Source organism: Anoplopoma fimbria, chromosome 13 (assembly GCF_027596085.1).
Source record: "Anoplopoma fimbria isolate UVic2021 breed Golden Eagle Sablefish chromosome 13, Afim_UVic_2022, whole genome shotgun sequence".
NCBI lineage: Eukaryota > Metazoa > Chordata > Actinopteri > Perciformes > Anoplopomatidae > Anoplopoma > Anoplopoma fimbria.
The window spans coordinates 24,574,309-24,599,272 of record NC_072461.1 but is presented as its reverse complement, the minus strand read 5'-3'; the positions used below and the strand labels follow the sequence as shown (position 1 = coordinate 24,599,272).

General features: G+C 38.9%; 1 protein-coding gene across 1 annotated transcript in view; it reads right to left on the bottom strand.

The window, feature by feature from the left end:
- kank1a (KN motif and ankyrin repeat domains 1a) overlaps positions 1-22,002 on the bottom strand; it is a 59,843-nt gene extending 37,841 nt beyond the window's left edge. Inside the window, exon 1 of the mRNA XM_054610858.1 lies at positions 21,774-22,002. The gene's annotated coding sequence lies outside the window, so the exon portion shown is untranslated. The remainder of the gene's footprint in view (positions 1-21,773) is intronic.
- Between the last annotated feature and the right edge of the window lie 2,962 nt (positions 22,003-24,964).

The following is a 24,964-nucleotide window of genomic DNA, read 5'->3' as shown; positions in this document are numbered from 1 at the left end:
CTTTTGTCCCAAAAAAAAAAAAGATCTCCGGTTTGCCGTCTGCCTGATTCCAAATAAATGCAGCATTAAGACATACTACATTTTAAAAAAAAGAGACCGATGGACCCTAACTTATTTCTCAAGGTTAAAGGGCTACGTTATACAAAAAAATCTGCCATAAAGTCTACTTTTATCAAACTACATGTTTAAGCATTGAGCTCATAGTCAGTGATGGTGTTTTTCTGCATTTTATCCAGGAGATGTTCCAAACATAACAAGTTTGTAAATATAGGACAGAAATATAATGTTTAGTACACAACCATCTTAAACTATGATCTAAAAAAATAAACATTCAATTGAATTTAGACACTTCCAACGATGTCAAGACAACTTGAACATTACAAACTTCATACAAAATGTTGAATTAATGGCAGAGTTGTTGTAGCAAACTGCAGAAGACTGTGCATATGTCCCTAATACACTGGATTAAGATAGAGCTCGACAGGACTGTGGTTCCAGTAGCATAACGGTCCGAGGTTTGATTCCCAGCTGGGTGAGCTGTGTTTTTAACACTAAAAACATCCACTTACTACCATTATAGGTTATATTTTTACAGTTAAAATGGAGACTGTTTTCTAACATGGTCTACTCTTCATTCACTGTCTGTCTATATAAAGCCTACATACTGTATATAGACATGCACTATAATATATATATTAGGGCTTTGTATGTATACATGTGTGCACATTATATCATGTACATACACACCCATTTTCCCACCTACTTGTTTACACAATAGTCCCGTCTATAGACTCTATTCCCTACCTTTATTTGTCCTTCTCTTTAGCTGTTATGCCCATTTCTGTGTAAGTACATTGAGATCAATGTAAAAACAAAAGTCAAATTCCTTGTGTGTGTGTGTGTGTGTGTGTGTGTGTGTGTGTGTGTGTGTGTGTGTGTGTGTGTGTGTGTGTGTGTGTGTGTGTGTGTGTGTGTGTGTGTGTACATACTCAACCAATTAAGTCGATTCTGACTCGTGTTGACTGTCGCACTTTCCACTTGTTTCCTTTCTCCCTCTTCACTGACTATGTTTACACACTAATATTCCATTATTGTTCCCAATAGGACAATCATCTGGATTCGATACGGGTCATGTAACGGCACATATTCCGTTTGGATATTCAGAATAAGTTCTTACTACGAATGGAACGTTTTCCAATAAAGACTTGGGATTCAGTGACTCTCAAATAAGGGCAAACATGACATTAAATAAGCTTTAACAACAACAACAACTACTACTGCAGGAAATGTATCGTATTCCAATTTGATGAAGTGATGAGAATAAAGCAAAACCTTTAAAATTTTTGCCAATAAGGATAAAGAAATGTTTCCACTTGTTCTTATCGTTATCTTCATCTGAAAATACAAAAACTTTGCTTTGAACAAAGTCTCCATGTTCACCTCCGGCTGTAGCTGTGGTGAGAGACGGTCTCTGCCAAAAGCTTTCACTTCTGTTGTCAGCTCTCTCAATGAGGCATTGTGGGAGAAATTCCCCATTTTAAGTGCTCCCATGTTTGCTTTTGTGCCAAGTGAGCCCGCTCTGCTGACCTTTTGGAGACGGACCAATGAGATCCGGCGCTGGGCTTCTCCTCTGACAGCAGCCAGACAATGAACAACAAGCTAATTAAAGTGATGACAGCATGAAGGAGAGAAAGGAGGTTTCGCAACTAAACTTTAACAAATGACACCGAACTGAAGCTAAAGCCACAAAAAAAAAAAAGAAGAAAGAAGAAGAAGAAACCTTCAACCCTCTAAACCCCGAAACACATATTGGGGGAGTTTATTGCTGTAAGTTGAGAGAACACAATCATAACTTCTCTGTAGTAGAACACAGTAACCATGAAATACATTATCATTTTTTTTGGTTATTCTATAAAAAATTTGAAAACGATGTAATCTAAATTTCCAACATTTTCCATGTGTCCACAAGTTTTACAAAAAACATGCTACATTCATTTAACTATTAAAATGTTTACAGCCTGACCTTACAACCTCTCTGTATCTCCTCTCCGCTCTGTGTCGAGCAGCCTGCAGTTCAGCTCAAGTTTCACAGATTTTTTTGTCCCATGACTGTTGGTCTCAGGCGAGTCAATCCTGGCTTCCTAGCTGCGGTGAGGAGCGCAGAATTAAATGGTTTTTTTTACAGAATCTTGTTCGAGCAAATGGTTCATTTGGGGCGAAATTTTAAATGAGACATGTAGAGCAAAAAGTTTTGGATGAAATATCACAATTTAAAGCTTCCATTTGGTTGCTTTTTCCAAAACAGAACAGTTTGTCAAACATGATGTTTTTATTGACCGTCGGAAGGTTGAAAATCTGGTAATGCCGTTATTTTACAGCTTCTGTTCATGATAAATGGTGTAGTTTTGGTGATTGTTCAAAGAAAACATTATTTTCGATCACTTCATAAACGTGTGTTGGGGTTGGGAGGGTTAAATATATTCTGTGGCGTCTGACAACAGCAGTAATCGACGGCTCCGTGTCTGTAACACCAGCAGCCTGCTGATCGGACACACAAATATGTCAGGAATGTATTCAGAGCCGGACAAACCTCGTCTGTCATGATTAGACGGTTTTTTTTTTTTTGTTCGGCCCGGCGTAAACACTTGAGCTGCTGGACCAATTATGTTGTTAATGAGTCGCGGGCCACGCTGAGCTGGATTCCTGCCAAACTAAGGTGGTGGTGGTGGTGGTGGTGGTGGTGGTGGTGTTGGTGGTGGTGGGAGAGTAACACTAATGTATAGAGATGCTGCTCGGGGACCCGTAATGATCAAAAGCTGCATGGAAGTGATGGGAGGCTTCTAAACGGAGGGGACAAACGTTATTTTGCAGCGAGTTGTCACGCGAGCACGCCACCGGATATCCCGACACTAATCACGAGTCAGCGTTTAAACGGGCGTGGGCTTAATCCAAACTTGGTAAATTCCAAAATGTGAAAGTTTGTGATAAACTGAAGGATTAAGTGTTCCTTCACGTGTTGAGAAAATCCTCCTCCCTCTTAAGCTGAATAAACCATTCAAAAAGCCTCTCGGATCAGCTGGAGAAACGCTGCCTCACAAAGCTGAAAACAAGTCTGTTTCTCGTTTTCAGAGACACAGTTCTCACAGGACGGTTACGCAACAAATCTGATGATTTTATAGAATATGACGCATTGCTGTAGATAAGCACACCCTGAAACATCTAAAGCAGCATATTGCGCAACACAATAAAGCAGCAGTAATACTAATCTAGAAACACCATATACAATAGTCAAACAGCGACAAGGAACCTGATATTGCACAATGAATACTTAACTTTAGTCAGACGTACGAATACTTTGGTATATTTTGCAGATAATACTTAACAGTGCAGGTTTTTTTTACTTGTGGAATATTCAACCGTGTGGTATTCGTACTTTCACTTAAGTAAAGGTTCATCTTAATACTTCTCCCACCACTGACTGTCTGAAATTCACACAATTTTTTTTTGGGGGGGAAAGAGATAAAATAAACTACAGAGGCTGAAGAGATAAAGAGTTTTCAGGGTCACAGTAACCTTGGCAACATGAATACACAGACTTATCTTCCACTTTTGTTGTTTCCTAGTTAGTTTTCACACTCTTTTCTCACAGGTCATCTATATCTGTAAGCTTTTTTATTTATTTTTAGGATCAGATCAACAATATTACAAGTGGAAGTATGAATTGTATGTGATGCTCACCTTCATGCCTCTTTAAAACCATTATTTTTACATCACAATAATAATCTCCCATGAGAAAGGAGGGATCATCACCTAGTCGACGTTTAAAAAATAAATTCAATTGAGAATGTTTCTATAGAGATATCTTTCAAAAATCAATCAGCTTTCCCCCCCTCTAGTGGCTGCAGGCCCAGCTGTGCCACGGTCCAGGTCCTGAGAACAAAAACACGGCCAAGCGTCACGACACCTGCCAGCCTCGGGGTGGTGGGGGGGGCTTTGAACCGCAGGATGAGCAGGAAACAGCCTCCATAAGATAAAGACGTTTTTTCCCCCCCCCGTTTTATATAGATCATTAAACGGCTCGTCTCCTGAGAGCAGTTGGTCCAATCATTTGATTAGAATCTCATGAATGAGCAGAAGGCAGCAACGGACTGCGTGACCAACAGGTGACCGAGGAACTCGTACATACGCTACAGGGTCCTGCTGCTCAGACTTAAACCAATCGTGAACTCGCAATCAGAGCAGATACAGGCATAGTGTTGGTTCTCTATTTTTGCTTGTTGTTCCTTGCCATGAAAGAAATGTCCAGCAAATTAAAACAGTGCGACTTTTTTTGCGATCCAGAAAGATAGAAAAATACACAAAAGAGTTTACTTAATATATGTAATATCACTTATCAGTAGCATAAATATTATGCTGGTTTGGGTCTCTTTGTTGGGAATTGCTCACAAGATAAAGTAACATCAAGATGGAGCAAACTACAAAACAAAAGAGCCATCGAGAACAAATGGAGGACACAATCGTAGCTTATTAGCTATTCAACTTTACTCTATTAGGAGTTAAAACAGGAATGGTCTACAGACAGTTTGAATGAACATTGTGAACTTATAACCAGTCATACATGACTAGTTAACAGCTAACAAGCATCAATAACTTCATCGATAAACCAGAGAACAAAATCCCAGCAAGAAGTAAACTGCACAATCCTGAGAAAACAGCCTGAAAGACCATCCATTATCCATTTTACATCTCCAAGCTCCTAGAAAAGCTTCCCCTTCCCCCCCCACCCCCCACTGTGCCACTTTCTGCTGTGACTGGCCCTTTATGCTGTAATCACTATTCAATTATGGTTATGTGCTACTGTTTCTTTTATCGCAGGGTGCTCTGTAAGCCTCAGGAGATAAAAGCTCAGATTTAAGATAACGTAAAATATATTCACGTCCATCTGTTTGAGTGCACCTCGTCCCCAGATGGCCCTTCCCCTGGCCGGCTTTTGTTGTTTGCTCTCAGCTGGCCTCATTCTTTATCAATGGTAAGGTCAGGAGCGTCCTGCCTTAATGTGGTGACATCAGTGTTTGGGCCTGATTAACTGGCCTCAGTGTCTTTTATCACCAGGCATATCACACATGCTAATCTGGGGGGGGGGGACGTGCCGTTATTCATGCTCAGTCTTTGGGACGCCTTGTGTTGATAAAGGAACCAAACTGCAGAGATTAAGAGTTTATTTGGCCTTGAGTGCAAAAGAAAAAAAAAAAAAGAAAAAAAGACCTTTCCCATAAGATCACACCAATGAATTTCAGCAACAACTTCAGTGGAAAGAAAGAGGCCAAGTGAGGTGACTGTGGCACCAAAAACTCTCAATTTACCCCTCATTAATTCACAATTTGCCCTCTCTAAAGAGCTTTTCAATGAGATGAAGCACTTCCAGAGGCAGAACCCAAAAGAGACCAACTGAAGGAAGGACTCGAGCATGTGAAAAGAAAGGAGACAAGAGGAAGGAAAGGAGGGAGGGGAGGTATGGAGCGGAGGACTAATCCCATTAGGATTGTTCCACTGAGAGGAGGAGAGATAAAAAGGTGTGTGTGTGTGTGTGTGTGTGTGTGTGTGTGTGTGTGTGTGTGTGTGTGTGTGTGTGTGTGTGTGTGTAAAGAAGTGGGGATGACAGTAGCGATGAGGCTCCTCCAAACAGGAAACCCTTCTCTTCTTCTCTTCCCGTTAGCATCCTCATTGAAAGCGCTCTAAACTGTCCACACGCCACTTTGTTCCCAGATTTGAAAGTCTCATTTATTCCCACGGGAGGAAGCAACGAGCAAATAAAAGAACAAGAGAGTGAGAGAGAGAGAGAGAAGAGTGGGATGCGACCCACAAACGATAAATACAACACTTTAAAAAACAAGAAAGTCTCGTTATCTAACATTTAAGATCAAAAAGAAATATTCCATGTGATTAATAAGATTTGTGCTGAGACATCTAGTGTTAGAACCCTTGTTAATAAGAAAAACAATCAGTACAAAGTCTTAAATTGGCAAAAAAAAAATGACTGAATGAATACAATTATGACCAGACATCTACTTACAACCTTTGTTACTTTTCTGTTTATGGTTAATCCATGCTGCAGTTACATTTCTATCCTTACAAAAAGGGTATATTACCCAGCAGCACACATGGGAAAAAAAAACACTGCATCACCTCACACTTAAACCAGAGAGGTGCGACAGCCTGACAGACACTTCAGGAAGTTTCTACAAGAATGACAACAGCAGGGCTCCCTTTCTTCATACGGTAAACTTCTACGGCTTCAGGAAGTCGTTAAAACAGCAAATGGGTGTTTGGCTCAGAGAGCAGCAGAGTTACGGCAGGTGAGGATGGATAACAGAACGACCACATGTGGGATTACACACTTTATATAATGAGAAAAAGATCATTCTTTGGGCGCGTCCCCACATGTCGGACAAAGTCGAGCCAGAACCTGGAGCCAACTCTCACATTTGACAGCTAAAAAGTACTCGAAATAGGCAATGCAGTAACAGAATATTGATTGGTGTTTGATCAGCGCTTCACAGTTGAATTAGAGATCACCAGCAGTGATTGACAGCCGCGTTAGAGACTCCTCGACTCTGATTGGCTGTTAGGTTACATAGTGACTGTTTGAGCAGGTATGACAAAACGTTATTTTAATAAAAGTTACTAACTGTAGCTTTAATTGATTTATCTTTAGGGGTTTTGAACTGTTGGGGGGACAAAAACAAAACAAGACATTTGAAGATGTCACGTTGGGTTCTGGGAAATTGAAACGGGCATTTTTTTAAGCTTGGATTTGGGAAAAACACAGATCCAACAAAAATGTGAACAATTAGAGCTACAACATTTAGTCAATTAATCGTTTCAGTTGTTTTCCTGGTTTCCAGCTTCTCAGAAGATCAGATTTACTGTTCGTCATGGACGACAGTAAACTGAATATCTTAAAAAACACGTCATCGTCTGGGGCACAAAGAAACTGTTCATGCCTTTTTTTTCCCCACGACTAAAATTTCATCGATTAATCGAGAAGATAATCTGCAGATTAATCAATTGAAATAATAAACTGCAACCCTAAACATAAAAGCTCGTCAAAACTTTTGTGTACATTTAGTTTCTTATGAAAACTTATTTTTCAAAGATTTTTTACTAACTACTAAGAACAACAATGCAGATATAGACACAAAACTTGTAGACAAATCTCACTATTTATAGTTTATAGTATTTTAGTCTTCAGTTGTGCGTTTTGACAAACTAGAAGTGAGGATTCCCAGAGCAAGCTGCATTAACTGTGGGACTAACTAATGACTTCCGTGTCATCCTTTTCATTATCTTGGTCTCAGCTCGCGGTCACGGGGTCATAGGCTACGAAAACAGTAGCATGCCTTCATACGTATAATGCCACGCATTGTATTGTGTTGGCAACAGGGTGAGGAGGGGGTGGGGGGGTTGTCTTCCCAGTGGGAGTCATCCTGATGGACAATAGCAGCAACATTCCTCTGGAAACACTGTGGCATTATGGCTGCAGGGAGGATCCCCACTTCCACCAACACTAGGGGATTAACTCCCGGGGTATTCTGGGAATTTTCACCGTCACCTTTGGGAATGATTCAGTGAAAGGGGGGGGGACAACATTTCTTTTGGTGCTGTCAAAACAAGTCAGCATCACTTTCATCACTCACAGAAACTCATGTTTTGATAGCTGAAAATGTATCGACAGCTCTAAACAAAGACAGTTGCAAAGTCAAGAAAAAGGTTTAGATAACTTGTCTGTATTTTAATCTTATTAAAACTTTTTGTCCAGCTAAAGACACCTAGTTGAATCCAGTCAGTTTCCCATTGGGCATTTATTTTGTGAAATGAAAACTTAAGAAGCAGATCAAAAGTATATATTTGCTTTAGTAGCAAGCAGGAAATCAAATCACTGCAATAATGGACAATAATGTTTTATGGACCTGCATAGAAAATGACTCAAACAAGATATGTGACGATGCACCCAGGTTTCATCTTACTCTGAGCTACTGATTTGAGCAATACAATTTTTTTTTGTATTTTTGAGTGAATTAGATGATTTGTTGGATGTAAAAGTGAATATCAGGTATAAAGTTGCAACAGCTGTACCACATCCATCAATCAGTTCAATAATTTGTCACAATCTCTGGAGACTCAGTCAGTACTGGTAACATTAACAGTTATATGTCATGATCAGTATTATGGTTTAAATATGTTGGAGTCTGGTGGTAAACAAGCAACCGCAACTTCCCTGGTTGGAGTCTGAAACTACTTTGAATTGGTACTTTGTTTACAGACGTAATCTCTATAAAATATTGTCCACTATTAGCAATTTAAGCTGCTACAGCCGACTACAGAACACAAGCTGCAGAGCAACAAGTTGCCCATCTTTCAGCTAAACTTCATTTGTAAATAAGGCTGGGCAGTATATCGATATATCAATATTGTGATACCAGACTAAATATTGTATTAGATTTTGTATAATCGTAATACAGCATTCGTGTTGTTTTTTTCCTGGTTTTAAATGCTTCATCACAGTAAAAATGGAAATTTCCTCAACTTACCAGACTGTTATTTGCCTTTACCCACTTAGTCATTATATCGATTGTACTGATTATTATTTATCCGAAATTTCGTACATTTTGTGTATTTTCTTTGTGAAATAGTCGACCCTACACTATTGATATCAAGGTGATGGATCAAAAATGTTGTGATGTCTGATTTACTCCATATCAACCAGCACTATTTGGCGATAATATAAAGTAATATTCAGGCTTGATGTGAAGGCTTGTAATTAAAGTATTACATTTAAATTTCAAACACATCTTCTAACCCTTTGTTTAGAGCATCCTGACGAGTCTCCACCTCTACCATGAATTCTAACATCACTATCCGTCTCTAATAAAACAGACAGACATACAAACTGCGCCGTCCATGAACAAATATTGACTCGAGGTGACCAGTGTTCTGCTATTATTTCAGTGATGCCGGGGGGGGGGGGAGAGAGGAACAATCAGCATTAGCCGGAGGACACTGAGAGGTTTTGGTGGCAGATGTCACTGAATATGCAAAACAGCGGGACGAGAGGGGAAGCGACGGGGAGCTGTGTCAACAATGAACTGAAGATAATAAACTGGTACAATCAAACGTCATTCATTGTGTCTGGAAACTATAACCACCGTGTCTGTTTTTGTTTGAAATGTCCTTCAAATATGAGCTCATTGGAAAAGTGATCCTCGTCGCTCTGCAGCTCCAAAATATTGGATTCATTCATTAATTATGCAAGGTTTTAAAAGACACCACCACTTACTAACCCCTCTGTTAGCAATGATCTCTGAGAATATCATCTGTGGCTGAGCATACGTAGCATTAGTCACTTATTAAACAGACAAATACATGTCTGTACTTAACTTGTTTTAATCTATTAAATAAATGTTAATTTGGGGATCCATATGTAGCACCTGTTGCAGTATCTCTTCTGTCAATCATAATGCTACCTTGTTTCCCATCAACTCTATAAGAGGAAGCACTATTTCTACTTTGAATAAACAAAACACGCCGACTTTCAACAGCCTGTTAAACTGGTGCAACGCCATTAAACGTGTGCTCATGACTGCAGGGATAACTACAGCTTTTAAAACGTCATGCCCGCAGACATCAATAAAGACTTTCCGGTAAATAAAAGGAGCCTTCTGTAAACTAAAAAGTGCTAATGAAGCATGACGTTTAAAAAAAAAAAAAAATGACAAGATTAGAGAGCTTTATCAAAAAGCACCAATAAACACAACAGAGTCACAAGTATGTTTCTAGTTTGATAAAACATCTTCTACGTCAACAAAAGCTCTATCCTGATCAGTAATCTTCCATCACAACCACTAATGTCTCAAAGAGAACACATACTTTGGTATCAAGTTGAAAACGTGACGGGAGCTTTTCTTCAGACAACAGGTACCAGGGACGTCTTGGTGATGGTAGAAAATTTCCTTAACGATGCTTAAACATAAATCGGTTCATCGCGGAGTCTAGACTATTACCTACCCATTCATAAAAAACTATCAATAGAATAAGATAAGATAAGATAATCCTTTATTAGTCCCGCAATCAATAGAAATCCTCTCTGCTCTGTGTTAAGCAGCCTGCACTTCATTTTTGTCACCTGACTGTAGGACCTTTTAAATGAGACATGGAGAATAAACTAAGTGTAATTAATGAAATATCAAAGTTTTAAGCTTCTATTTGGTTTTGTTTTTTTCTGAAGACAGCGTTCGTCAGAAATGCTGTGTTCAAGGACAGTGGGAAAATAGAATAAAATCCTGACATAATTCTGTTTTCTTACAGTTTATGGCTACAATAAACGTTACATTTTTTGAGATTGTTTAAAGAAAACATGTTTTTCAATCTTGCCGGCAGTATTCGGGGTTCAGAAGGTTGAATATTTTTCCCCTGTAAAATAACAGGAATTACTTGAAAATGGAAAACCTGGACTAATAAGTCTAAAACTTATGAGTGAGATAAAAAAAAGTTACATGCTATTGATGGAAAACTTTATTAAAGGAGTGCACCCGGCCTGACAGATCCCCCAACGCAGACGCCTAGCAGAGGAGGCGACCTTGTGCTCTACACTCACTCCCTCAGAACGAGGAACATGGGATTGGTCGGTAAACCTGTGGACGGCGTCGCCATGGCGATCTGCCCCCCCCTCACTTTGTGGAAACTGAAACCCGAGCGATGGTTCAGGGCCATTGTCAAGCCGACTTCACCACAACACGGTGATGAGGATTAAAAAGCCAAACGCCGTTGACATCCCTGACTTTACCAACAACAGCACATTTTATAATTAAGAAGTTAAAGTAATCAGATAAAAAAAAAAAAAAAAAAAAAAAGTATAAAATTACACATTCACTCAATCATCCATGTGTTGATTACAGCACACGCATGTCATTTCCTCACTATAATTAACGTGGGATGTTGAAAAGCGGCCTCCTATATTAAAAAAAAACGCTCCCCATGTGGTGAGCTGCTGACAGCGGGGCCTTCATGTGCACAGAAGCTTTAACCGCAGCAGATAAGATCAATGGCGTCACCGGGGAGTCAATCTCCACAGTAAACAAAGCCCCACCGACCGCAAGAGGAAATCATTTACTGCAGCAGTTTAACAGTGTGCTGAGAAACGCCCGAACCCCCTCCTTCAGGAAAGATGTTGATACAGCGAATCAGAAAGGCCATGTGGCCACAGACGGCTTTAATGAAAGACCTTTAAACTGGGGAAAAAACAGCTTTGCTTCTGATTTAAGGACCATTTAAAAGAGTGTTGTCTTCACCTGACTGCAGTTTTGGTCACATGACCAGTGGGAACATATTTACTTCAATTAGACGTAAAGTGATCCGACCATCTCATGCCTTCATTTCAAAATTTAAAGACATGTTAAACAGCTTATAAGTGTTAATAACCAATTGGAAGCCTCATTTCCAAAACGTTGAATGACTCCTTATCCCAATGAATGTTACGTTCTTCCTAACGAAAGATAGAAAGAAATTAGGATTGATGTCATGGCAACCACCTGTGTTGAAGCCGCCATAAAATAATTCCAGCTAATTACTTCCACAAGGACGTAGACTTTCTTCCCCAGTCGGCACTTTGCAATTACAGTAAATCTGATAGAACATGACCGCTGCATAACCCAGCACACACCAAGAAAGCCCGTCAGCGGCTGCTTAGCATCGGCGTGTTAGCATCGTCACTTTGGGCGTTATAGCATGGTGACGTTAGCGTTTAGCTCAAAGCACTGCCACACAGAACTCCTAGCATGGCCGTAGACTCATAAAAACACGACTAACTTATTTCTTGTGGTCAGACGTGTTTTAAAATGCAACTTTTCAACAGAGTATTAAAAGGCGAGACATCAGTCTTCATCTGGGTTCGTTCCAAGTTTAGGGATGGGAATCACCAGAGGCCAGACATTACTCTAATATCGGTTCATCTCATGTTCATTCCAGCAAAATGGGTTCCGTCAGTCAAGACATCTTGTTCAGATCAACTTCCTGCCAATCCCGCTGACTTTAACCATGACCGCAACAGATAAAACTAAGCACTATCTAGTGGACTGGAAAAAAAACAACTGTTACCAAGAAGTATAACTTGCATTTGCAGTATTAATAGTTTGTGTAATAAATGATCGATACTTTGCATCTGTGTAATCGATAGAATATCACAATACACCGCTGAAGTTTTTTGTCGGTTTACTTCTTGTGTGATAAACAGGTCACTGAATGCATCTCAGGCGTCTAACACACCTTCAGTTTGCTTCATTTGGTGCGGACCAAGGCAAAAATTTTGATCGTTTTGTGTTCTCGCTGACTTCTTACAAGCAAATCTTGAGGAGTAAACATGAAGTCATATCGACTGATGTCACTGAAATAAGGGAGTGAGAGAGTTTTTCAGTCCAAATTGCAATACGACCAGACTATGAACCAACAGGTAGAAAACGGGATGAAGAGGAGGCATCTTGTGGTTTAGATTTCTCGTTTAGCTTCTGAACTCCTATTTAAAAACACATTCATCATAAAATACTACGGTTGGTCCATTTTGCTTTCTTGCCACAAAGAAAAAGCAACACAGTCTGCCTGGATACGGATAGTTAAAACAGGTTGGTCATTGTCCGGCCGTTTGGTCAGAACCAGAGCTCATCAGACAGCTTTGACACTAACTGAACCAAAAAAAGCACAACAAACCGGAGTGAAATGACCCCCAAAACAAGAAATACCTTGTTCAAAAGTCCACAGCATATTAATTTGTATAATTTGGAGCTCCAGCCAGTTAAAAATGACTGGATCTTCACTGTTGATGTGTGGAGCAGCAGCTGTAGACAGAACAAACACCCCTCAACCCCCCAAAACCCTGACTAGACCCTCAAACCAGCTCACTTCACCTCCACTGTGAGTCTCTGGCTCATCACTATATCCACCAACTACTATAATCAGACCAATAATGACAGCAGGTTTGGGGTTATCCCATTTAACAAAACTAGTACGTGTAAAATTCTGCAGAAAGAGACATGCGTGTTCATACATGGAGCATAATCTTATGTAAGAAGTCATTTGGTGATCATGAATGCATTCATCTTGGGTTCCCTGGAAGTTCGTTATCTTCTGCATGGAGATAAGAGATCAATCCTGCATTTAGTAGTGCCACAGATTACGCAAAAAGATATTCATATAAACCGGCCGATGTTGGCAAATGTGCAGCTCTCACAAAAAAACACATCTACAGAAAACAATGCAACAGTTGTTTAACCAACTGTGGACTTAAAAACATAACTTTCACTCACCTTCCTCACGTCTTCAAAAAGTCTCAAAGTTATCGTGCGGCTGCATTTTTCCAAATCAGCTGCAACCCACCACAGACAGCTCCCAGTTCAACCAGAGAGAGAGAGAGAAAACATCCCAGAGAGAAATGAGGGATTAACATGGAGACGTCACCCGACGCTGTCTCACATGGCAGGGCACCAGCCAATCACAACACGGCTGCTCGGACACCAAACACACACACGCACACACATTGTAACCTGACAATGCCAGCCAGAGTGGGAGGCTGTAACGCGAGCAGCCTGGTGGCCAGCGGGCCGAGGCTCTGGGCTTCTCTCAGCCGTGAACAGTGGCATCCCTGGCAGGAGGCTAACCCAACGGCTCAGTCTGTGGCGTGCAGAGGATAATGGACGCAAGAATTAGGAGGCGTTTCCAACAGCCCCCTGGGTAAAAAAGATTCTTTTGTTAAAAGTACCTCTCATTAAAGTGATACACCACACAACATTTATCTTTTAAGAGTGAAACACGCCTCCCTCAAGGCTCAAGTGTGGTTTTATTCACAGTGGATTTAAAAAGGGTTTCAATGAGGGTCATATCTTCTATGAGCATTAAAACCATGATTGCGACAAATAACTATTTTCATTGTCAATTATTTTCACGATTAACCATTTGGTCTATTCAAAATGAGCGATGTCAAAACAATCAATTAATTAGCAAAATTGTTGCCATTTAATCGGCCACTTGTTTCAGCTCTAATTAAAATCATAAATAGAAAGATGTAAGATGGTTATTTAAAAAGGAAAAGTTCAACATTTTGGGCAAAAACACTGCCCTGCCTTCTTTCCAAGAGTGAGATAATAACAGTAATATCAAAAGGCAATAATTACCTGGACAGAGTCTGGTGTTTTGTTTACAAAAGAAATAAGTGTGAGTGACATGCACAGGATCCAATGAATAAACTACAGAAGGAATTCTACCAGAGCACATCAGAAAACTTGATTATATCACATACTATCAGGATATATGAATTACAGGTATCCACTGTAACAGGTATGAAACTGTCCATAACTTCTGTTCTCTGTGAAGAAGCACTTTACAAACTTTACAAAGTCACCTTTTTAGCCCAAAAAGGGTGACATACTCTAAAGATAGGTTTTCAGTAGAGCAACAGTGTGTACTCTCTTCATCAAAGAAACCCTTATTTAAAAGAAACCCTTAATTAAAGATGCCCTCTTAATTAAAGACATTGGAAGTTCTCCTATATTTTTCACCCAACAGCAGAAAATGAGAAATCTTTCCAGAGAAACCTGGACTTAACACATTTTTGTCTCTTACATCTTTTGACTAAAACTTTCATAGGACAGGTTTAAAACAAGATTGTGTGAAGAAATAACAAAAACTCTGGCTTGGAAGTGAGACGTTCAATTCATACATTTGGTGGCAAATCTAGCAGTGTGGTTCCAGATCACAACCAACCGATTACCCCTTTGCTTACTCCTCCCTTTCTAAAGACCCCGGTAACACGAGCTGCCGTGTTTAAAACCGTGGTAAAATACAGGATTTATGGGGATTTCTCTTGCTGTGTTTAAACTTACACTGCATTTTACTTTGACCTTTTCATCTTACCTCATGAAGCTACCAAAAGAAGCCAAACCTGAACGCTTCATTATTTCATAAAACAGAATTCTGTACTTCATGCTACCAAGCGAACGGCTGGTTAGCTCTCTTGATAAGGGTTGAGTTCTGCCCTAAATTCAAATCAGACTTCCTTCTCATGGAATGCCTCAACTTGACAGAAAAAGTCTGAGCACGCCTGCATAGCTGAGGGATTATCACAGTATCAGTTGAGCCCTGCATTCACGCTGCACCTGCCTTGTCCTGCTTAACGTACAAGAAACCAGGCCGGATTCTTCACTCCTCCCTTTGTTCACAAGTAGTTCTGGAGGGATAAAGACAAGTCGCTTCTACTTAAGTGACCCTTCGTTCTGACACAGACAACCATGGAAGTTCAGCAAACACTAATGGCTGATCTCTATCATCTCCTTATCACTTTAGAACCACTAGAGTCGCTCTACAGACAGATAGAGAAAGATAAAAACAACGTTTCGCACCACAAGAATTCACTCAAACACATCAAAAACTATTAAAAACAGATGAAAAAGCCTTTCAGTGACGTATTTCTTCAATATTGCCAGAGCAGTTTATAATACTCTGTCTGCATGTTTAATCCCTTTTACAGTGAGAGGAATTATCTACACTTAAAGTGCCAGCTTTATTGTTATGAAGGAATTAAGTCACCCAAGTGCAATGGTATGGCTTTTAGGTTTAAAAGAAGAAGGGTTTCTTGACAACAATGGAGGGGTTCTTTAGCTGTTAATTGGGTCTAATCAGGCAAAGATCTCTGGGTAAAACCATAAACTGAGCAAATACCTAATGGCAACTTACTGAGATCTCAAAAAATAAAAAAAAAAAGGTCATGAGTAAGAACGCAAATGGGTGTAATTGGCTGTTTTTGGCTCAATATCTTCTGGCTGATACGAATGTCAACGTAAAAATGTTTTTGTAGGTTTTGAACTCATTTTTCTTGATTTTACTTAAAAGTAATTTGTTGCATTTGTGCTTTTATCTAAAACGATTTTTTGTTTAAACTGGAAAATATCTTAACGCGGCTCATTCTACGTCACAACTCTTTCATTCGCAATATTTTAAAGTGTGTTTTCAAAACGGAGTTGTAGTATTAAGAAGAAAATGATCCGAGCATGAAAAGTACAAGTGTTGCATGAGTTTTGACTTTAAGAGCGCTTTCCCTTCTCTATGCACCTCTTAAGTCGGTGAACTTGTGCCAAAAACTCCCACTCTACTCCTGCTTTAGAACAACATATCAGCCAGTATATCATATACTGTTTTCCTTCAAGCATGGGTAAGGCAGTGAAAGATAATTGGGTGGTTTGGGGGCTCCTCGCCTCACCACATTCTCTTCTCTTCTGCCACTCCTCCCATTGTGGTCCAATATCAAAACAATCATTCACAGCAAGCCTCGTCAAGCAGCGGGCCCTGTTTCTCTGCGAGGCATCTCTGCAGTGTGTAATTAATTCAATCTGCGGGATCAACCCATTAGCTTTAGCAGAGATCAAACAAGAGTAAAAGTACAAGCAAGGTAGACAACGACCCTCCTTCATAAAAAGATCTGTACAACTCAGAAAAAAACCCCAACTACATTCAGTTCAAGATATGAAAAGTATTTTGTGGTCACATGTTGGATAAAGCACACGTCAGACAGTGTGGGTAAGCGATTTCCAGGCAATGTTTATGAACGGTAGCTCAAAATAATAACTATCTACTATACAAACAACTCGGTAGGTAATAACAGGGAGCAGGTTTGAAACAGTTGGGGAATTGGCTCAAGAGAAACAGAAATTCAGCTGAGAGACCAAGATAAGAAATAAAGAAATCCTAATTTTAAACTCAATTAATTTGCGAATGGCAAAGGTTAATTATCCCCACGGATGTTTTCTGGTACAAAGAGCACATGCTGACTGAGAGGAGGCACGAATGAAAGAAAAGGGATTAACATACCAGCAAACAAAACATCTTTGTGAAACACACTTCAAGGTTTAGCCGGGGTTAATCCCAGCTACACAGAGAAATACCTTCACCGCGACAATCTTCCCCCCACGACAACAATCACACACACACAAGTTGAAGCTTGCTTGAGACAATCATCTGACAATTCTTCAAATGGTTGGTTGGAAACACGTATCCAGGTCACACTGAGGGAACATTTCAGCCAAGATAACTGTGATATTTAAATTGAGAGTTTGTGAGTGTAGAGTTTTGTTTCTCTATGGCGTGGGGAACCGGTATAAATGAAAGTTTGAGAGACTTTCTATTAACTCGGGCGATGGTCCTGATGGGGGTTTCAGCTCTACAGGCCTTAAAGGCAAAAGAGGTTATCAAAGTCTACCATCAGCAGACAAAAGCTTCCTGCCATCAAGCTATTTTTGGACACAAAAGGAGCACCAGAGGCATTTAACAAGTGAAAATAGGGTAGTTTGAAAGATGGGCTCTTAAAAAAGGAACACCTCTTAACAGTCATATTGTATTACACCTACAAATTATCTTTAATGATCATATTTTAAGTCCATATGAAGAAACAACCGGCTGTTAAATCAATTTAACTTGGAGGTGGCACCAGAGTTCATTTTAGGGAATAAACTTGTTTTTCCCCCCCATAGTTAGATGAGAAGATTGATACCACTGTCATGTCTGTCCGCAAAATATGATGCTACGGCCACTAGCCAGCTGACTTAGCTTAGCATAAAGAATGGAAACAGGGGGAAACTGCTAGCATGGTTCTGTCCAACGGTGACAATATCCACCTAAAGTTCACTAATCAACACATTGTAATCACAATGTGGGCTGAGAAGCTGTAGATTATATGAAAACCCTTCAAAAATATACATTTTCATAATGCAAATAAACCAAAACAATGTCCGATTACTTTAAGTCAACAATGTCCAATGATCAAGCACTCAAATTGATAATCTTTACACAATGAGAATACATCTACATCGGACCTTTAAAATCAAAATTTCACACTGAAAATTGAAGCTAAGGTTGGTAATCTTGAGAAACTAGTAAGAGCTCACTAGATATTTCAAATTATTCCACCAAAAAAATAAAAACACAGCCTAGTATTGGCAACTAGGATTGGGCAGTTGGGCAAATATATCGCCGGTTGCTTTTTTTAGGGCAATTTTGGACCTTTGAATATCAAAATGAACCTAAACAACAAAAGGATAATTAACAAATGAATGTGAATATGTGATCAAAGCGTGCAGGAAAAAGCCGAAAACATGCCGCTAACACAAATGTCTCCAAATCCAGCTCTGACTCTGTTAAGCCTCTAAACTCCAACAAGCTCAAGATTTTAAAAAGATTTTCGATTCGGTTCTGCCAGCGCTTTGATCACTTTAATAATGACTTCCTAGCAAACTTTAAAAACAATGCCGGGGTTGTGGCCTGGCAGCTGCCCCGGGAAATCTTTTAGGAGGATTCCCTGAGGCTTTTTATTAGTCCGCCATGTAAAAAAAACCTGCGTTGCTGGCCTTGTTGTTTTAGATTTGTACAGGTTAATGCCTAGAGGTTCCTAATGTGATTTCTAATCTAATCTTATATCTCACTAAACCCATTTAGCTTTCATCAAATATGCACCTTTTTGTTCTCACTGTGGGTTTGGTTTTTACATGGGAGCTCTAACCGTTTCATTTCAGTGGCTCTACAAAGTAGGTCTGATCTTATAATCACAGGGCAGTCCCTGAGGCTCATGTAGGTCTTCATCCCACACTTAGAGATCTGAACAGCTGCAACAACTCCACTTCACCTCCACCGTCAAATACCGACACCAGTAAGAGTGGGGTACAGGAATAGAGATTCTTTAGTTAAAGCAGCCAAAAAGTGTTACTATTCTAAGCACCAAAACCTCCAAGAGTAGAACAAATAGGACAGATGTTCGACCCACACTGAAATTACAACTCGGCAGCCCCTTCGACGTAGAATTACAGAGAAAACACCAAGGCTGGAACTCCACAAAAAAACTGTACAGCTGCAAGAAAAGCAAGGCCAGGTTTGATGAGCAACCCGCTCAGACGGGGGCAGTGGGGTGGAAGTCAGTTCCTCTAAGCAAACACTGGAGGGAAGGGAGTCATAATCACAGGGGAGGGGGGAGGGGGGGTGACACATCTGAGCGGAGGAGGCCTCGGCTTTGATCGTGTGGACAGAAGGGCCGTCTCGCCAAGGTGTTAATTGAGAGACCTCTGCCATGTGTCCACAGAGGCCGACTGACCGAAACCTGATGACGTGGACCCGGAGCGCCGCTAAGCCCCGATGTACCAACCGACGCCAGGCCGTGCTCCCCCCCCGACCCCGCTTACGCGTTAATGGGAGAGCGGTGAGAGGCCGTGGAATGCCCCGGGTGCTGCTGGACGACATGCACAATGTACAGATTTAAAAACACTAAGCTCGTTACAGCGCGGACAAGCTCAGTCAAATGTCAGGGAAATAATAAAATAAAATAAAAAAGTGACACGTGAGCATATGACACACTTAAATTACTGTGATGCATTTATGCTAACTATTAGTCATCAGTTGACCTTAAATCAGCAGATATTGCATTAAAATACTCTCCTTAAGTGGAAGTATTTTAGTTTAACAATTAATGCAATAGATAACCCTGTCTGAATTTCAAAAAACATTACTTTAAACAGATAGATGAAGCCAGAAATAAATATAATCTCAGAAGAAAAAAACAAGATTGAAATCATGCTGCAGATGTGGTTAAAAAAAACATTTTCCATGTATTGTTTTTTCAAGTTAGAGTCTCAAGAAAGTGCAGACAGATGAGCAGATAGAAAACACCTTGAAGGCAGCACAACATAAGACTGAGCTGCTGGTTGGAGTGTAAAAAACTAACTTCTTGGCTTTACTGCAAAGGACTGCTGTGTTGAAAAGATGGAAAAAAATGAAAGTGTCCAGCCTAGATTTAAGTTCAGAACAAAACAAAGCAAATGTACATGAACGGCCAGCTCAATACGTACAGGTAGCTAATATATAATGCAGTCTAACGCTGCAGAAAACCCTCTCCTCATGCAGATTTAATGTTCACGTCCAGCTGAAACCGATACAAAGAGGCGTTGAGTCAATGTTATGGTCCTACGTGTGTTCAGTGCCATTTTGTGTCAAGTATTAGATGCCGTTTAGAGTAAAAAGTTTAAAACTAGTGTGGCTAAATTGAAAATAAGAGGTTTTTTTAAGCACATTGGTGTGTCTGATGACTCATCTAGATCTGGAAGTTGACATACCAAGGTCAGGAGAATGGATATTTATATACATCTTAGATTTTTTGGTAATCAGTGTTGCATTGATTAGGATGGCAGCACTGTAATTTATTAAACAAATAAATAACGCCTTAAACTATTGGCATAAATCAAGACTGCAAATCAATGTTATACATAAAAAAAAATGTAAAAAAAACAGCTCAATTGTCTTAAAGAACATTAAATTATAATAAAGTTGAACAACGGGAATAATCATGAAAGTTCTTCATAGAAAATACGATATTTTCCCCAAAACGTCTGTACAAAAGATCACCAGGTTCACCAAAGCCCACAGCAGGTTGGTGCTTTCATGTCTGAAGGAATGCTTTGTTAGGTTCTCCTTCCATGAAAGCGCGGTTTGTAATCTGTATTCTTATTATACCCAAGTGTAGAAAAATGGATTCAGGGATATGCCAAAAAGTGTCACACTGGAAGCCGAAGAATTTCATTAAACCGATGTCACAGAGCTCATATTCTTCAGCTCTTGACATATCAATTCAGTGCTTTATCTGTAGAAGAAGAAAAAAAAAAAAAAAACCTCTCCGAGCCCTGCAGAAGATGAAGAGCCCTCTGTTTGACCCCGGCTCTTCACCAGCACAATAGGGACCACCACCTAGGTCTGGATCCCCGCTATTCTCCCCCCCCCAAAAAAAAAAATGCTTCAGCAGAGCTTTCAACCTCTGCCAAGTAAGAAAAATAGGTAGTGGCATGACAAATCAGAAGAGGAGAGGAGGAATTGACTCCGCCGTGTGGTTTGGAGACTTGATATGACCAAAAAAAACACAGCATGCAACATGTCAAAGTCACTCTCAAAAGACTTCAAAGAGTTAAAAAAGGTAGAAATTATTCTTTTAGAGGCTTGAGGTGAGGCTGTTTGGAGCCTGCAAACCTGCGGTGAAACCTGATTTAAGCTGTTAAATGCATGGCAGGAATGAGTCAGTATGGGTCATGTAATGGGATGGGATTACTGAAATTTCAAGTTGAGGTGGGTCAGTGACTAAAAACATGTTTTTAAAAGAATCCTTGAGACACCACAAGTTAAATCTTGAATGAATAAACTGAATTTTTAGGGAGCTCAAAGTTCAACCTCATGCATGCAGCCTGTGGGAGATCCTTCCATGACACCTGTCTGGCGGGAAGGAGACCTGTTTGGTTGCTGCAGACAAGACAAACAACCAGCAGATTAGCACCATATGACTTTAATCATAATCCTGCTTAAACCAGCAGCGCTTCATGGGATTGTCTGGTCCTGGTGCTGGTCCTGGTCTGATCTGATCGCTGCAGGAACCACCTGACCCAGCACATGCAGAGATTAGCCACGTTTCCACACAACATACAACCACATGCATGCTCTTTTACGCACAAGAATACAACCAAAAGCATAAACACTTTAAAAGGAGCTTTCTGGGATTGAAATGCATTCAATTTACCCAATGCAAAGTGACTCCTGGAGCTGGTTTCCACACAAAATAAAACCACATGCATGCTCTTTTACGCACAAGAATACAACCAAAAGCATACATACTTTAAAAGGAGCTTTCTGGGATTGAAATGCATTCAACTCACCCGATGCAAAGTGACTTTTTGGGGCTTTAAATGCAGCTTTCCTCTGTGATAACTCAGATTACTGTCCTTTTGGGTGGAGTTGTTGGAGGGTGAATCGTCCGGTTGACGCACAAACTTCTACTTTAAGCCTCCGTGGCACTCGGTACGTTCCCGTCTGCACCACCAGCACCACCTCCTCCAGCTCCACCAGCAGCCTCTTTGTACTTCTCCACCTCTGCAGAGAGTTGTTGATCCCGCACATGCGCAGTTGGCACCACGGCTCGGTGAGCTCAGGTGTAAAGTCAGCTCACCTGTTGCAGAAGGTTGGCCTAGTTTTTGATAACTTGGGGGCTAAACAACCATAATGTTCACTCTGTGGCCTGAAACAGATGGAGAAGTTGTTGTTTTAAAGGTGAATGGTGTGAGTCTTAGTTACAGGTAACGCACACCTTTATCTTCTGCGTAATAATATAGTTCTTGGAAAGTCGAAGGTCTCCTAAATGGGGCGGGTTTTTCAGTTCTGCGCATTGATATGAATGTTTTTTCTTAATTGTGCCAAATGCGGATTTTTAACAGTTTCTGACATGGTTCAGATCTTGTAATATATCTCATACAACATAAATGTACAAGATATGTAGTGATTATTAAGATTTTATTAAGATAAATGCAAAATTCTTGGCTGCCACTTTGGACAGAGGAGAGTCAGGTGCACTGACCAAGACTGACATCTAGTGTCGGTTTGTCTTAAATGCATTTAAACACATTAAATAATACAAAAAAAATGCATTTACTTTGTGTGTAGTGATGCAATAGTAGAGTATAAAATGTTGTTAAACTCTCTATAAGTAGTGGTAGAAAGTGCATATACTACTAGTACTATAGTACTGCACATAAGGTATATTTTTGGTATATTTTAATGGTAGCCTACCTGATATACCATTAAGTATAAAGTTTATAGCCTACTGCAAATATTGTAACCTACTTATTTCTCCACTATTGATTTGATATCTTAAGTTACTTTGCATATTGAGATTAATAATAAAACATAGTCAAAAGTTTGGACACACCTTCTCATTCAATGGTTTTTCTTTATTTTTTATTTTTTTCTACATTGTAGATTAATATTGAAGACATCCAAACTATGAAGGAACACATATGGAATTATGTGGTAAACAAACAAATGCTCAACAAACCAGAATATGTTTTATATTTTAGATTCTTCAAAGTAGTTGAATGAGAAGGTGTGTCCAAACTTTTGACTGGTACTGTATATACAACTCATAATTTACGATGTAATATGATAGATTAAGAACAAACTTTATTGATCGCTGAAGGGTTTATTAACAACCTACCCAGCAGTTAAAAAAACAATACAAACTAAAAACAATACAAACTATAACTTACCAAAAAACATGTATAGGTATTTATAATGTAATGTAAATTGTTTATAGTATATATATATCAAGGTCCATATACACGCACATATATAAATAATTGTATACTCCACTTTCACCAGCTGCAACATATAAGTGATGAACACATGAATGCATCTATAACTATAATCTATTAATATACATAATAGTTATGTCTTGTTTACATAGTTAATATTTCCTTTATTGTTTCTGTCTTTACCATGTAAAGTGTCTTTGAGTACCTTTTTAAACCGCTGTACAAATAAAATGTATTATTATTATTATTGTGATTATGAAATGGGACACTTTGTATAATGGTAACTTTTACTATTGATACTTTTTTATTTTGCTGATGATACTTTGGTACTTTTACTTAAGTAAAGTCTTGAATGCATGACTTATACTTGTAACAATATTTATACTTTGAAGTATTGCTAGTTTCACCAAAGTTCAATATCTGAGTTATTCTTCCACCACTGCATACAACCTAATATTTTGATGATAAAATAAAATATAAAAAGATTGATGCATGAAATGTGTTTTACGTTGTGTTTTCTTAAACAATGACTGTTTTTATTACTGCTGCATTACGTAAAACTCATAGTAGGTTATGTGACAGATAAATGTGAGCCTTGACAATAAACCACTTTGATTATTAAGTTTTATTAAGATTAATTTCTGTTTTTTATTAGAGGTCAGGCCATCAGGGCAGTAACAGGCCGACATGTGCCGTGCAGGAAAAATAGGTCCTTTTTTTATTATTGAATAGTTAAAATGATATTACAACATGTCCACTTTTCTGGTGAAGGTTTTCATAACATTTTGTGGATTCCAGTTAATCCCGAATGTACTTGTTCTTCCAAAATTTCACTTGGCTTTCTGAAACAGGGAAGGGTCCTCCCAAAAGAGTTGAAACAAACGTTAGAAGCCAAAACATCATTTTGTTATGCAGCATTACAATTATTCCCAAATAATAACATACCCAAAAAAAGGAAAAACAGCCCCAGACCAAAAGTATATGGACATATAGATTAATAAATAAATGAATAGACAATGCATAATCAGCTTTGTTTACTCATATAACACATTTTAACCGCAGATGCAACTCCAACTGCTTTACATTTATATAATAATAATAATACATTTTATTTCTACAGGGTACTCAAAGGCCCTTTACATGGTAAAGACATAAACAATAAACTAAATAACAATGTAAACAAGGCAGAGAGATAATAAGTAGGTATAAATACAGTACCAGTCAAAAGTTTGGACACACCTTCTCATTCAATGGTTTTTCATTTTTTTGGATTTTTCAATTTTTTCTTTATATATTTTTATACATTGTAGATTAATATTGAAGACATCCAAACTATGAAGGAACACATATGGAATTATGTGGTAAACAAACAAATGCTCAACAAACCAGAATATGTTTTATATTTTAGATTCTTCAAAGTAGTTGAATGAGAAGGTGTGTCCAAACTTTTGACTGGTACTGTATATATATATATATATATATATATATATATATATATATATATATATATATATATATATATATATCAAACATTTGTGTATGTATATATATATATATATATATATATATATATATATATATATATATATATATGTACAGTACCAGTCAAAAGTTTGGACACACCTCATGTATATATATACATATATATATATATACATATATATATATATATATATATATATATATATATATATATAGTACCAGTCAAAAGTTTGGACACAGTCAAAAGTTTGGACACACCTTCTCATTCAATGTTTTTTCTT